The following is a 16794-nucleotide window of genomic DNA, read 5'->3' on the forward strand; positions in this document are numbered from 1 at the left end:
TCAGTTCATTCGCTATATACATTTAGCTTCAACAGAGCTTTTATGATTCCCAGCCTGTGACAATCCAGCCCAGCAGGGTATAATGTAAGGTATGACATATGTGACAGAAACATTTCCATTACTGATGTTAAATTATTTCAGGTAAAAAAGTATTTGACAGCTTGGGTTCCGTTTTGGGGATTTAGACATGCCGTTTAAACACACCACAGACACAAGAAGCATCATGCTAGTGTATGAAAAGTAGAGCATTAAACATCATTTTTAAACTGTTTGCTTTTGGGAAAGTAAAGCCATTTAAAATATTCTCTTATGCCAATGTCATTTAAAGAGAAGTAGGCCTTTAACCCATCCTCCCTCCCTGATTTACTAATATTAACACTGGCTATTTTATCTTTTGTTTTTATAACTACAGTTTGTAGCTGTAGTGACAGTATAGGCTGCATTCTTTCCCACTACTAGACTGTGCTTGTGGTTTGTGTTTGACATTTGAAGGATGGTAAACATTCCATCATCAGCCAGCTGGTTTTTGACCATCGCACTCAGAACCACACATATGTAGGTTTCTAATAGTAATTTGCAAAAAAATAAAATGTTCTTACTGCCATCTGGTGGTGACTAAAGTAAAGGTGGTGCAAACTTTTCTACCAAACACATGAAAACTTTACATACTGTTGCAAAAAGGAAACATTTCCTATTATCAATAGTCTACAAGCATAAGCCTTCTTTATTTCACGACCATGTGACTGTTGTATAACCAGGTTTCTTGTCATGAGTTTACCTCACGTGTTCCTTAATTAGCTGTGATAAATAAATGGTATGTAACCCTTATATAATAAATTAGGGGCCAGAATATTCGCATTATTAGTCCTAGCAAAATCATTAGGCACAGGACAACTGTGTCAAGTTGGCAAGAGTGGCAGAGAAGAAAGCTCTCACACTGGTATGGTGTAACTCATGGGACAATCAGGTGTATTTGGTACCTGTTTAAGGGGACCAGTCAGCTCAGAGGTGTGATTGTTAACTGCACTGATAATAAGGATAGAGTGAAAAATAATGACATTGTATTTGTGACTGGAAGCAAATACTTATATAAGCTAGTTGAAGTAAGTTTTTCTTAAATGAAATGGTCACATAACAATAAACGTATCAAAATTATTGAAACAAAATATATTGAGTGACTTGAGCCAAGTTTTTCATATTTTCAGTTCACAAAAATTCTTGACTTTTTATCAGACAAGGTTCTTTGGATGCGTGGCAGAATGCCGGGCTTGCGATTCCGGCACCGCTTGGGGAGCCACGGACTTTGCAGAGCGGGTGAGCGCGTGGCTTGTGAGGCAGGATTGGAGGTAGCTTTATAACCACCCTCGAGGTTTGCCAAGCTGGCGCAAGTAGATGACTTAGAGTAAGTTGTTAGTTTTCTTTGTAATAAGTCTATAGGATGTCCGCTGGTTCATGGGGTTCCGGAGCTAGCCCTTGCTTTCCAACACTGGAACTAGTCCAATGCTAGGTGCGGCTGCTGGCTCCTTAAGTCCCAGAGCTCGTCAACGGCTCATTGAGATGGGATGTTAGTAGTAGAAGTTATTACAGAGTAGATATAAGGTGAAGTAAAAATTTGTTTTATTCACTCACCTGGCCTCACCCTCTTATGAATAAGAGGGGAGGCCAGCTGGAACGAAGTTGCAGTAAATATAAGTATAGAGAGCATAGATATGCTGTCTAAGCTATGAAGAGAGGCAGTCGAGAAGTGGAGTCTCCGATGTTTCTTCAGTTACAGTATGCCGGATACAAAGGGGGTCTGTTGGTTCACAGGGTTCCAGAGCTAGCCCTTGCTTTCCAACACTGGAACCAGTCCAATGCTAGGTGCGGCTGCCTGCTCCTTAAGTCCCAGAACTGGTCAACAGCTCATAAATGGGATGATGAATACAAAACTGTAATACGGTGAATCGTTGTCGATTGTCGGATTTTCGAGGCCTTGATTTTCGCTGGGATACGCCCAGGCAGGGAGGCTGAGAACTGGCTGCAGGGTGATCAGGCCTACAGGATCGTCCAGTTGTCATCTCTGTTACTTCCTGCCTCTTTGCCTCTTTTATAGATGTTGGTTGGACTGCCTCTGTGACACTAACTATGATATAAGCTAAGCATACAGGGATAGGATAGTTTCTTTTACACAGTAGTTACTAGGTATTTTCTACATAAGTTTCGTTTCTGCAAAAATGACACTTTTAGATAAGAAATGAAATTTACAGAATGCGCATGTGTAGCTTAATGCCAGCGGAGAAAAGTACAAAGCGTTCATTTTGATTAACAGTCAAGACTTCAAGGTTACATAATTGTGAGAGTGCCGCGTGGCAGTTATGTAGAAAAAAAAAATAAAACAGTTACAGGATGAATCTGATATCTTTTATTAGACCAACTTAAATAGTTGGAAAAAAAATTTAAGCAAACTTTCAGGTTCCAAAAACCTCGGTTAGGCTGAGAAATTTTCAGCAGTTGGTGTGTGCTCTTCCTGGATGGAATGAAAAGTAAAGAAGCCAGAGGCTGGGCTGGTGTGCATACAAGACAGGTAGTCAGTGAAGATGTAGATTGAGGAGTCAGTGGGTGAGAGACAAGCTTGGGGATGGGGGAGGGGAGAAGAAGGATGAACAGTGGAGAGGTACCTGGGAAGTTAGATGTGAGGCAGGTTATAATGTGTCATAAATCCAATGTCTATATTTAGTCCATGATTTTTAGTATCCAGGAGGTTGATGAAGTGGAGTTCATAGGCTCGTCTCTGGGAAGTGTGTTGTTAGTTTCCTTTGAGGATCAGGACTGAGAGATTGGAGAGAGAGTGGCTTTCTTGTGAGAAATGTGCCCCCATTGGTAATTGGGTATTCCTGTCTTTGACAGATTTCCGTTGTGCATTCATTCTGGTGCGCAGTTGTTGTTTGGTCTCTCCTATGTATTTTCCATCAGGGCATTTGGTGCATTGAATGAGATACATTACATTTCTAGAGGTGCAGCTGTAAGATCCAGGAATGCTGATGGCTCTGTTGTGGGGTGTAGTAATTTTGGAGGTGGTGGAGGTGTGTTAGCAGGTTTTGCATTTCTTGTCATGGCATGGTCTGGATCCATTCGGTGTGTTCTCAGCCTGAGGAAGTTTGCTTCTGGTGATGAGGTTAGCATGGTTTGGTGCTTGTTTGAAGGCTAGGATGGGTGGCTCTGGGAAGATCTCTTTAAGAGTAGGGTCTCTTTTTAGTATGGGTTGCAATTGTTCAAGGATTTTCCATATGGGTTTGAGGGAGGGGTTATATGTCATAACCAACTGTGTGCGATTTGTGGGGGGGTTTCTTCTATACTGCAGCAATTCTTCATGTGATATCCAGGTGGCTCTTTCAAACATGCGATCTATCTCTCTGAAGGAGTGTCCTTGCTGAAGGGAAGCCTTTCTAAGATTAGTGGGGTGGCAATTGACTTTTTATCTTAATTCAGGATGGGAAAAATGTTGATATCTCAAACATTTTCATTCCTAGTTCTAACTGGGATCTCTTTGGCTCTCTTCCATGTCTATTCCATTCTTGGTACACTGAAGCATTACTGCAAGATAAGTAATATCTTGCAATGCAAAATATAGTGACATAATTGACTTCATTAGTAGTCAAATTACTTGGACATAGTATTAGGATTCAGAATATACTCCTTACAGTGAGGGTTTCCTTCTTATTTCAAATTACTGGATTTTAACTTATGATGGGCCAAACTCCTAATCTTTATCTGAACTGAAAAATGCCTAGAAAATAGTCATGCAGGTAAATGATAACAGGCAGCATTTTAAAATGCTTTCATGGGATGTGGTCAAAAATTTGCAATGTTTAATTCACCATTATGGCTAAGTACAGATAGTCAAAAAGTCCAAGGCAGAATCAATTCAATCTAGGTGGCTTGCTCTAAGTTGCATAGGTTGAACTGATAACCAGCTGAAATAACGTTCAGTTTTCAACTGGGAAAGGCAGGGGAAGGCCTGCACTGACCCACAGCAGTAATCAAGGGGCGCTAAGGCACGTCTCCCAGCCTACTGGCCATTGCCAGCCCAGCCATTGCCATTCCTCAGCTTTCTGCTGCCCCCACCACAGGGGTTTAAAGAGCTCCCTGTCCAGGTGCTGGCCCACGCTGGGGGAACATCCTCCTTAGGAGGTTTCCTCTAGCCTGGGTTTCCCAGGCCAGGCAGCCCTGGGGAGCCAAAGGTAATTCCTCCCTTCCTCCTTCCCAGCTCCTGATTGCTTCAGCCACTGCCACAGAGGGATAGAGAAGAAGGCCTCTGGGCTGGGTGAATGCCCATGCAGCCCATTATGGGGCACAAGGGAACCCCACCTTCAGGGGCTTCCCTCCACCCCAGCCCAGGCTTCCCAGGTTGGGACAGCCCCAGGGAGACTTCCTGTCCTGAACCCCAGAGCTGCTTGCCTTAGGAGTCTCATGGATAGCCCAGGGAGCAGAGGGAACCTGCTTTGTTTGCATGAAAGGAAGAAAATGACTTTGAATCTCAGTCACTAGTACAATGACGCAGAGAGCAGGATTTCAGTCAATTGTAATTTTACTCAGGATAGCAGGTATAAGGTACAAAAAGCAGGGAACCTGAAATGTGTAGCAGAGGATGGTCAAAGAAACTTAAGGTGAGAAGGGTGAATGTGGCTTGGACACCTTGATTCAAATGACATTTCTGGGGTGGCTCCATCCCAAAATGATGCAAAAAAACCTAAAGGAGTCCTGGTAGTAGACTGTAAAGTATTCCACTTCATTATAAGGTATTTGTCTAACCAACATTTTAATAGGAAATCCAGGGGCCTACAAAACAAAAGTCCCAAACAAAGGAAGTGAAGGAAGTCTGACCATAAAATGGGTATGATAATCACTGTGTATCCGGTGGATATAGTGGGTATTTCTATCAAGACAACTCTGAAGCAGTCTATACATGGATAAGACGTAGCTGATAAGGCTCACCTTGTAGAAATGTGACTGACATAATAGGGAACATTTTAAAAAAATCCTGGGACAATACTTATTTGGCACATCAAATGAATGACCATTATCTTAATCATGTATTCCACCCCCACTCCACCTCCAGTTACGTTGCTTTTCTAAGAGGAAATAAATGCATTTTTTCTCTGAAGTAAAAGGATGTCATTTTTAATGCATATGTGTACATCCACCAGTAGAGGTCCTAATACACCTCATTAAATAACAGCTATTCACAGTTAAAAATCATTTTAAAAGATGTTAGCAATGGACCTGTAACTTTTGCCTCCAGATTTCTTCTGTAAGTTATCAGACAGCTGGGAAAGAGTAATGCTTGCTGTAAGATTGTATTTAAAGTTCTTTTCAAGGTCAGTCCATATATGGCAGTCTGACTGGAACAAATTTTCAGCACTGAATGTGGGCTCACTCTTTTTTTTTTTTTGCTATAATAAAATTACACTAACAAATTCATTATGAAATAACTGCGTTATAAAATTTGCTGTTATTTCAGAAAGCACCACTGCTGCTTGACCATGTTCTAACCTGTGTTAATAATATGAAGGTGGAAGCCAATTCAGATGACATTCAGAATTAAGGAACCCTAATATAGTCATGGAGATATCTAAATAGCTGGACATCAGCTAGCTACAAATATCAGCCTGCCAAAGGAAATCTTACACATAGGACCCTGTCCTTGGTTCTTGGATCCACCCTTCCAAGATGGCTCCACTTATGGATGGATTTAGGATTTTTAAAAAGGGGTGCAGCTGGTGTGCTGCGTCTTCTCAGATAACACAGTACTTATTTTTCACTAGATAAAAAGAAACTAGAAGCTTTATTAATGCTAGGGGGCTATTTCTGCATTATTCAGTTTAATACTGAAGCACTGAATGGAAGTGCATCATTCTCAAACAACTGTATAGTTTGAAATTGGTTTGCAAATATATTTTTGTTGCTTTTTCTCTCCAAACACCATTAATACAAAATAATGCTGACAAGGCTGGGTTCTACATAAACATATTTTCTGACTAATTAACTACACAATAAACATCTCAGCATCTACACAAGCCCTTATTAGAGAGCACAAAACTAACAAAAGGTTGCAGCATGGTACTACTTATAAATACAAGTACTACAAGTACTACTCTGCTGCAGAGTTTTTTCATTCACAGCAGCGCCTGTGTAGATGCTGACCGGCTGGCTGGGGCAAAAGTGCTTCAGTGTGGGGGGCTGCCTGCCAGCTAGCCCTTCATTGATGCACTCTTGTGCCCCAGCCAGCCCGTCCACAGCGTTTTGAGCCTGGTCAGAGCAGCCAGGCTTCTGTGACCTTGTTCAATGTGCTGAGATCTGGGTGCAAGTGCAGATGCGAGCCCAGGAGCTTATACAATGTATTGCTGTCCCCTAATGGCACATGTAGATGCGCCTTACAAGTACTATCCTACTGCAAAGTTATTAACTGCTCAACAATGCACATGTGGGGTGCTTGTACATGCCACAGGGGTTTAATTTAGTATAGTTTTCCTTAAATTGAAACGGTGAATTTTTACAAACCCACCGTTTCCACCATTTCAATTTAGGGAGAATTAAACAGAACTAAACCCCTGTGGCTTGAACACAAGGGTGGGGGTACTATCCTTAGAGCTTACTTGCCTCTCTGGTCATAGGGGGGAGGGGGAGCAAGCTGCCAGTGGGCGCGGTCATCCCTGATCTGTGCGTAGGGCTGGTGCTTCACTCTGTGGCTGTGACAGGGGGTGAGTGCTTCCCTTCATGGCAGCGGTGGTGCCCCCCCAGGCAGAACCCATCTATTGGCACCTGGCCCAGGTGGTCCCGGGGGGTGCCATAGCCACAGAGGAAAGCACTGGCTCCCGTGCAGCTGTGGAGGGAAGCACCAGGGCCCCACACAGCTCAGGCAGGTAGGCAGGCTCCAGGAGAAAAAAAAAGAAAAGATCAGGCTCTTCACTGCTTTTTTTTCCCCTTCAGTTGAGCCTGCCTACATGGGCTGCCACTGCATCGCATAGCCCCTGAGCTGCCAGGTGCCAGTGGGCAGCCCCACTGCCATGAAGAAAAGCACTGGAGTCCCCCACAGCTCAGGGGCTGTGCGACCTGCTGGCAGCTCACCCCCACTTCCCCCCTGCTGAAGGAGAGGGTGGTAAGCTCCAGCACCCCTGCACATCTCTGCCATCTTCCCACCCCCTGGGACTGCCTAGGAATGGATGGCTTGCCCCTGGGGCAGAGCACCAAGGTGGCAGGAGGGCAGCTGGGTATGCTGGCAATTGGAGAAGGCAGCAGGGATGATGCTTGGGGTACTGGAAGTCTGCCAAGCCCAAGCTTCCCTGAGCATGTCAGCTTCCAGTGCCCCATGCACTGTTGCACTTTGTTAGGTAGCAAACTAAAACACCTTGGAGATATTCTTCCTTGCTACATTACAAAGTCAATTAAAGAGGAATACACCATCGAGCATGCAAACAGCAATGCTGTTAAAGTGGAATACGCTGCTGAGCATACAAACAGCAATGCCAATAAAGCGGTGCAAAAGAGCATTTAAGCTGCTTTAAAGGCCAATTTTGCGGCGTGTACAAAGGCTCATAGATGTTGATCCAGGAGTAAATTGTGTCCAATCAGTCCAGCCAGCAGGGGGCCACACTTCTGACTGCTACTTAGGCACAGGCCTTGGTAGCTGCAGGAGCCTTGTGGCCCAGCCAGTTCCTCTGCCACCTGATGCAACTGCACACTGCCTGGGCCTGACCCCTGCCCAGGACCCCTCCCAGTCCAGGACTGCCCCCAGACGCTGGGCCACACTGCTGCTGCCAGTTGGAGCTCAGGACTGACCCCCATGACCCCTGGCAGCCTGAGGCTGGCACTTGGGCAGCTGCAGCCAGAGCCTGGATCTCCCTCTGACTCCTGCAGGGCATGCAGAGCAGGGCAAGGGCAGCCCTGATCTAAACTGTTCCTCCTCAGCTCAATTTGCTGCTGTCCCAGGCACACATGTAGAAGCTGAGCCCAGGAGTAGTTTACTGAAGCACAAATTGATCCACAGATAATTCAGTTGCATTAATTGCATGTGTAGATGTGCCCTGTGTCTCTGCTTCTTGGGAACACCTGCCTGTCATCCAAAGGGAATGCCATCAGTTCATGCACTTTCATTCAGAGTTGGGTAGATCCCTCAAGCTGGTTATTTTGGGTTCCCAAAAATCTTTCGAGTTCATGAACTCTTCTTTGGTGTAATGTGAACCCCTGTTTTTTCTAGAGCAATTAATAATTTTTAACTCCAAAATGAGCTACTATAGCTATTACATTTTGTTTATCATCTTTCCTTCTTGGTTTGTGTGTACCATAGCTCTTGTCTTTTTCCTAAGCAAAAATGTCCCCTGCCTTTAACAGAACTCTGCAGGGGCCTGTCCATGAAAAACGCCTTAGGAAACTGGGCACTTAATTTGTAAGGCTAATAAGGAGAGTGGACCTGTCGTTTTTATTAGCTTTTGAAGAACCAAATGCATATAGAGAACTAATTAAATAACAATAAAATAAATGCTTTCTACTTTGAGCAGCAGATCCACTGACCCCGTTATCTTTCTTGCTTGGTGCAGGGGGCTGGACCTGATGATCTTTCAAGGTCCCTTCTGGCATTACAATCTATGAACTTATTAATTTTCTTGGTCTAGAAGGGTTATGTGGATAATTTAAAGTGAGATCTAGTGTGATAACTAGAACTAGAGAAAGAGGGTTGAATATTCAGAGGGATTCGGTTTCATAAGGCCTAAAGGACTCAGGAATGCAACCTGGGTTCAGGTTGTCTGTAGATATAATCCTAGAGCCATAGCAGGTAACCCTGCCTAATCAGTGAAAAGCTCTTTTCAACAATACTGTGGCAGAACTTTCTGGGCATTTTTATACGTGCAACCACAGGGGTGGGGAGGGAGGGCACTTTAAATACAGTGGCTTCAAGAGCTGCTCCAATTAAAGCGCTGCAGCATCTCATGTATCAGCATCCCTGCACTTCAAAATGGCAGCAGGGGCGCTTTGACTAAAGCTCATTGAATGAGCTCCTTGGGGAGCCCTGGTGAACAACTGTTCTCCCAGATCCTGAAACAACCCCCTTATATACTTATAGGCAGCCACCAAGTCTCCCCTGAGCCTTGCTCTCTTGGCCTTTGCTCATGTGGGTGGCTTTCCTCTGGACTCTCTCGAGCCTATTCACATCCTTCCTGACGTGGGAGACCCAAAACTGGACACTGTAGTCCAGTTGCGGCCTCTCTAAGGCCGAGTAAAGCAGGAAGATGACATCCCTGGTTTTGCACAAAATGCATCAGTAGATGCATGCCAGAGTTTGGTTTGCTATGCCAGCCACAGCATTGCGTTGGGGACTCAAGTTCATCTTGTGGTCAATCAAGACTCCCAAGTCCCTTTTGGTCGTGGTGCTAGTGAGCATAGCACCGCTGAACCTATAAGTATGATGCTGTTTTTTTCTCCCAAGGTGAAGTACCCTGCATTTCTCTACATTGAATGCCTTCAGGTTTTGGTCTGCCCATTTTGCAAGCATGTCCAGGTCAGCCTGTATCCCCAGCCTGTCCTCCAGCATGACTGCCTTCCCCCTTTGCTTTAGTGTCATGCACAAAATTAGCTAGTCCATATCTGATGCTTGAGTCCAGGTCACTAATGAAGATATTGAAGAGTACCAGCCTGAGCCCTCAGCCCTCAGCCCTGGGGGACTTCACTGGTAACCTTGCACCATGCTGATTTGTTCCCATCAACTAGTACCCTTTGGGTCTGACCCTGGAGCCAGTTCCCCAGCTTGGTCATGAGGACTTCATGGGAGGCCAAGTCAAAGGCCTTCTTGAAGTCCAGATAAATTATATCAACCTTATCTCCCTTGTCCAGGTAATGTATCACCTGGTCATAGAAGGAGCCAAGGTTGGTCAGGCAAGACCTTCCAGTAATAAAACCATGTTGGCTGGCATTCAGTAGGTTGCCTTCCATTAGCCTGTTGCAGATGGATCCCTTGATGAGTTTCTCCAAGATCTTTCCAGGGATGGATGTCAGACTGATAGGTCTGTAATTACCTGGGTCTTCTTTCTTCCCTTTCTTGAAGATTGGGACCATGGGACTCTTTTCCAGTCTTCCGGTACATCACCAAAGTACCACAAGCTTTCAGATATTTTGGCCACAGGGCATGCTATGATGTCAACCAGCTCTTTTAACACTCTGGGGTGTAATCTGCCCAGGCCTGCAGACTTATGGATATCAAACCTCTCAAGGTGTTCTCTTACTTGATCTGCATCAATTGTGGGCCCATCTCCCGAGCCCTAATTGCTTTGCATCCTGTCTGACAGCATGAGTAGGTAGAAAACTGACACAAAGTAATCGTTTAAGAGATTGGCCTTTTCTTGGGCATCAGATGTCAGCTGCCCCATTTGATCTTGCAGGGGGCCAATGTTGCTTTTGGTCTTCCTCCAACTTTCCACATATCTGAAGAACAACTTTTTGTTATCCTTGATTCTGGTGGCTAGCCTGAGTTCAGTTGCTGCCTTGGCTTTTCTGGACTGCTCTCTACAGATACGGGCTAGTGCTGAGCAGTCCTCCTTGGTGATGGTTCCAGTTTTCCATTTGGTGTTCTCTTTTTTGTTTTGTTTCAGGAGACCCAGGAGTTCCCTGTTGAGCCAAGGGGGCCTCTGACTACATTTCCTGTGGGATGGGATGGACTTACCTTGCACATTAAGGATTCAGTCCTTTAGGAATAACCATTCGTCATAGACTCCCCTTCCTAGGGGGCCATGGTCCCTTAGTACTGGACTGACCAGTGTTCTGAGTTTGTGGAAGTCAGCCGCCCCAAAGTTGAGGATTTCTGTTTTACTGACAGATTTGCCCACCCTGCATTGGACAGAGAAAGTAATCAGATCATGGTTGCTGTCACCAAGCTTGCCCTTGATCCTCAGATCACTCACCAGGTTATTCCCTTTGGCCAGAACAAGGTCCAACAGTGCCTCTCCACTAGTTAGTCCATAGACTTCTTGCATTAGGTACAGGTCATCAATGCAGGTGAGGAAGTTATGCAACTGGTCAGACTTGGCCATGTGTTCATTCCACAAGATGTCAGGGAGGTTGAAGTCTCCTATGGAAACATGCGAACTCAGCCTGTTCTCTGTTGAATTTGAGATCCAGTTCCTCTTTTTGGTTAGGAGGTTGGTAATAGACTCCTATGAATATATCCTTTTCCCCATGTTTCCCCCGTATTTTAACCCAGAGGGTCTTGAGACACCCTCCATAGTTAATAAATTCAGTTTGAAGGGAAGTGTACTGCTCCTTGCCAAAGAGAACTACACCCCCACCCTTCTGCCCAACACAATCTCTCCTGTAGAGGGTATAGCCTTCTATACCTACTGACTAGTCATAGAAGGAATCCTACCAGGTCTCTGTTATCCCTACAAGGTCATAATTATTAAGAGTCAGGAGAAGGGCCAACTCCTCTTGCTTGTTACCCAAGCTCCTGGCATTTGTGTACAGGCAGTTGAGTCTGCCACGGGAAGCCCTAGGCTTCCCTATGTGATGAGACTTAACCATCAGGGCTCTCATCAGGATGGGTTCCCTTGGACTACCTAAGCTGTTATTGCTGTGTTTGGCATGACCTGAGCTACAACTGTTGATTGACCGCCCATCCCCCAGCAACCTGAGTTTAAAGCCCTGTAGAATAAGTCAGCCATTCTGGTCGAGAAGACCTTCTTCCCTTTCCAGGTGAGGTGGAGGCCATCCCTTCCCAACAGTCTGTTACCTCTCTCACTGAAGTCCAGAGTGTGGAGAAGCCAAACCCCTCACAATGGCACCATCACTGGAGTCTTCCATTCACCTCACCAATGCACCTATCCCTCCGGGAGCCACGACCTATGACAGGGAAGATTGAGGAAAACACTACCTGAGCCCCCAGGGCCCTGAGCCCCAGGCCCCTGTAATCATGCATGACCAGGCTGCAATTGCTCTGAGCTGTGTCATTCATGCCCACGTGAATGAGTAGCATGGGAGGGTGGTCTGACGGCCAAATGAGTTTGGGGATCTTCTCAGTCACATCCTGGACACGAGCCCCAGGGAGGTAGCAGATCTCACAGGCTATGGAGTCAGGGCAACAGATTGAGCCCTCTGTCCCCCTCAGGAGGGAATTGCCCACCAGAATTATTCTGCATCTTCTTCTGGGTATAGTCGCTGGTGGCTCTCCTTCCTCACATGCTGGGACCAGGAGTTCAGATGACTCAGCTTGTGTGAGGGGTTCAAAGTGATTGTGCAGTTCCAAGGGAATGGTCTCCCTGGTACAGTGCTTCCTAGGGCCAGAGACTACCTCCACCCAGGCAACTCCTGGCTGTACCCCATGGTGGCTCTTTATTTCCGCCAAGGCATCGTCAGTCATAGGACAGAGTGCCTGGAAGTAGGTGTCCAGTTCCTACTCTGCATCTATAATGGCACCAATGCCTGGAGTTCCCTTATCTGGCACTCCAGAGCCTCCATCACTGAGCACATCTCACAAAGGAAGGTGTCAGTGCTTCCAGACTCAGCTGCCTGTATCCATGCCAGGCAGCCTCCACAGGAAACCAGGGGCTCTGTCAAAGTGGAAGCTGGGGCTGTAGGTCTCACCCAGGTCAGGGCAGGGACCACGGGCTCCCTTTGGGTTGACACTGGAACCATGGGCCCCATCTGGGTGGAGACCCTGGTGGTACCAGAGCAGGGGGGTTCAGATGCAGGGGGGAGCTTTGGGGTGCAACACATCCCTCCCACCATGGTCCTCGTAGTAGCACTACTACTGCACAGACCCTTGCCTTCAAGCTCCCTGCCTAGGGCCTTGTGCCTCCCCTGCTCGCTCTCCTGCACAAACTCCTGTGCTAACTTGTGCACCAGGCCAAGAGTGCACCTGTTTACACATTCTGTTTGCAAGGCTCCAGTTGTGTGGCTTCCTGGGGGGGCTGGATGACATAGGAGCTGGGGGGGCATGACCCTCCTCGACTCCTCTCAGCTGCCTCCAAGCTGCTGGCACCAGCCTCCCCTTCTGAAGCTGGGGTAACCTGCCATGTGCCAGAGCGTGCATGGCATGGGCATTCTCTGGGGGCAAGTAACAGTGGCACAAGAAGTGCCACTTCTACTTGTCCATGGGGAAACAAACATCTGTGCTCGTCTGGATGGGCCTAAGCTCTCCTTACGGTATACAATTGGCTTTGTATGTTAACCTGGATGAGTTATGTAGGACAGCAGTTTGAACAGTGGCTGCTTATTTTGGATACCTCCTGTCTGCAATGCATTTTTGAGCTCCCACAGCTTCAAATGAATTGAATGTTGGTAAGCTTGTATGTCTCAAGTTTTGCGCTCAGAATTAATAGTCGCTGTTGGCATTAACCTGTGTCTGTCACTGCTCAGCCATCTGGAGAATGGATACAAATAGCACTACTTAACTCCTGAGGTGAGGCATAAGTAATCAATGTTTGCAAAGCACTCTGAGGACCTTGGATGAAAGCAGTTTTGAATGCACACGTCATTACTGTAAACACATTATACTTCACACAATGCCTTGGTTCTGGAAGCAATAATACTAATATAATAACATAAGAAAACTCTTATCCTGTTGATGAGCAGCAAGCTCTCTCAGGAATGTGACAGCTTTGGAGGGGCAAGGTAAAGCAAATTTGAGCCTTATCAGAGGAAATGAGGTGTGCTCCCAACAGCTGCCACTATTTGCTGTGGAAGTGATCACAACCGAGTAAAGAGAGGTCATGTTATAGTGAGCAGTCTTAAAATGGAGCTTTCCAGGTCCTCTCTGTAATGATTTAGGTCCCACAGTGAATAACGACAACTATGACTGAGAAAGAGAACAGACCTTTAATGATAGCACATCATGAAGTTCCTCTAGCACAGACCGTGTGGCTGCCTCCATCTTGGTTTCTCCTTATGCTCCAGGGATTATGTTCAAATTCCTCACCTGATAAGGCATTCCCTGATAAGGGACTGTCTCCAAAGTCTAACCCTTATCACTACACACTCTAACTCCCCACACCCTGCCCCTCTCTTTTTTTATCCCCGAGCTTCGAGGTAAATATTCTTTCTTGTAAGCGTCTGTGTTTGGTTTAAGACGAGATAATTTCTCAAAAGCTGAAGCAAAATGAATTCCACCAGTTTTGAACTCTTTATGGATTTGAAACAAGCAGCTTTAAAATTAAGTTTTTAAAAAGTATCACACTTCCTTGCTGTGTGTAGCAGGGCATTGAGGTGCCTGCTACTTGTGGGATAGTAAGTAAGGAGCCTAGCTGCTGGTTGCTTGGGCAACCGGTGGGAGTCAGCAGACCGGAAGGGGCAGGGCCTGGCTCCTGTATAACTCCCAGGCTGAGGCCGGGGGGATCTTGCCTGGGACCAAAGGAGAAGGAGCTGCCTGAGTGAAGGAAGGGAAAAGCTTGAATGTGGGTGCAGCTGATGATATGGGTGAGAGAGGGAGCACTTGCAGTGTGGCTCAGAGGATGTTTTAGCCATGAGGCCTGAATTTAAGTTATAATGCAGAGGCTTGTGTTTTGTTGTGTTGTTACACTGGAGGTTTGGGTGAGGCTATAAGGGGATGGAGGAGTCCTTGAAGGGGAACCACATCAGAGTAGGGACCCCAGCCTCAGAGAGAAGGGGCAGCACTACTGAGGAGCCCCCAGAGAGAGGGGGCAAGAGAGACAGATGAATGTCCAGTCCATCAGCAAGGCTTGGGGTGTTGTACAGGGGTGGTAGGAGCCACGCATAGCCCATGAGACAGGGGTGTACTTGAACACCCGTACCGAACACCGGTCCGGCATACAGCAGGAACTGTAGTCAAGAGGACAAAGGGCAGCCTCCCTATGATCAAATTATAAGATCAAAGACGTGGCGGGCAAGATTCTGAGAGTGCTTAGAGCACGCTTGGCATGGTACAGAAGGGGGACCTAGGGACAGCATGGTGATCCTGGGACGCCATCCTGCTACACTGAAAATCATGGAATAATGTAAGTATAGAGATCAACCAAAGAGGTCCTCACAAAATCACCATGATTTTTTTCCCCTTACATTATAAAGAAAGCATGAAGAGCCCTTACAATCATCATCATTTACTTCTAAACTCACTTTTAAAGATCCTGCCTATTGGTACAAAGTGTTCATCATGACTGAGTGCTATAATGACTGACTTACCCGTATACTATGCCTGTAAAGACAGGGGTCAGGGTCTGTTCCTCAGTGGTCCTAAACATCAGCACACACACCCAACCTCCACTGAGTTGCAGAACTGAAAATTCAGGCTTTAAACCATAAGGCTGTGATCTGCAGTAAGGTTTAGGTCAGTGGTTCTCAACAATCTTAGACTTGATTGCACCCCTAAGAATATGCCAGCTTCTGATTTGCACACATTTGTTGACTACAGAAAAATAGAGCAATGCTGCTGTTGCAAAAACTCAGGAAGACCACAACAAAGTAGAATGTTTTTAACACTACAGATTCCTATTTGAAATTTCTGGGTTTACCTTGTGAATCATGTTTGCACTTTTAATGGTACTAATGTTGCATGGCATCCCACAGCACCCCGAGAAGCTTTCAAGGCATCCCAGGACCCTAGATGATAATCACTAGTCTGAGCAGAATTGAGACCCCAAGCATCAAAATGCATTTGACTTCCTGAAGCCTGGGTGTATCTACATGAGCCCCTGACTGTTCAGTTGGTATTACACAGTCATTTAGTACTTGCTTTAGCTTGTACTACTTGCTTTAGTCCCAAGAACGCACGTGTCGTTTCTGACCCTACGTCACCATAGCAACCTCAAGGCATGTCCAAATATAAGGCAGGATAACCAGACTTATGCCAATGTAACTTGAATGTTGTGAAGTATTATCCCAGGCAAGACAAGCAGTAAAACTACAGTGGTGTAAGTTACTATTTGTGTCAACTATTTGCAGCTTATTAGGAGTAGTCCTTTGCTCAAGACTCGTCTTTGTCCTGCCCTCCTGGGACAAGTCCAGACAAGTGAGCATGTTTCCCTAAGGAGAAATAGCAGTTGCACCTAGTTATGCCACAGCTAGTTGTCCCCACAGAATGCCACTGCACACGTGCCTTGGCACACACCAAGTTGGCCCGGATGGGGTATGGGAGGTTGGGGTCATGGGAGCCTCCAAGGGCTGCAGCAGAGGTGATCCAGGTGTATGGAACCTGGCTGGCAGCCAGATCATGGCTCTGGCTGGCCAGGCTCTAATTTCGGGTGATGCACATTGCAGCCACATGTGCCATCCTGCTATTTTTTGTCACACTTTTTTAGATACTGGAATTTCCCAATATCTAATTTTGGCTCTGCGCTGCAAATATGCAGCATGGAGAAACTTTTCAAGTGTGCCTCATGCATTTTGTGCTTGTCTTCCTCCCCACCCCCTCCCCCAAATCTCAGCTAGAACAAGAGTCATTCCACTCAAACCCTCAGAATGCAGTTGTGAGTTATGTGATCATAATTCGGAAAATAAAATGCCCATAATTATCAGTAGACACACACTCAGGACATGATTTGAAGTTAATCCCTATACCTTTTCCAGTCTGGCAAACACATTATTTTAATATAATTGCCATTTATGCTAATTACTGCCCCTGTGCTGAATAGGTAAAGGCCATCCAAGTTTCAGAGCTTTCACTGCAATTTGTCCAGCTTATCACAAAACACAATTAAGTTTCATTGTCTTATTAATAGCCATTAATAACCCAGCAGTCAGCAATATTTGCCAGTGGTGTGCTGGATGACCAAATTAGGTCTGAGACAGACTGGAGCTAGGACACAGCTAAACCTGCTT

General features: G+C 45.9%; 1 pseudogene; it reads right to left on the reverse strand.

Annotated features, from left to right (window-relative positions):
- Positions 1 to 2665: 2665 nt before the first annotated feature.
- LOC149866434 (uncharacterized) overlaps positions 2666 to 16794 on the reverse strand; it is a 45236-nt pseudogene continuing 31107 nt past the window's right edge.

This window comes from Crocodylus siamensis, chromosome 4 (genome assembly GCF_052110815.1).
Source record: "Crocodylus siamensis isolate JL-2025a chromosome 4, ASM5211081v1, whole genome shotgun sequence".
NCBI lineage: Eukaryota > Metazoa > Chordata > Crocodylia > Crocodylidae > Crocodylus > Crocodylus siamensis.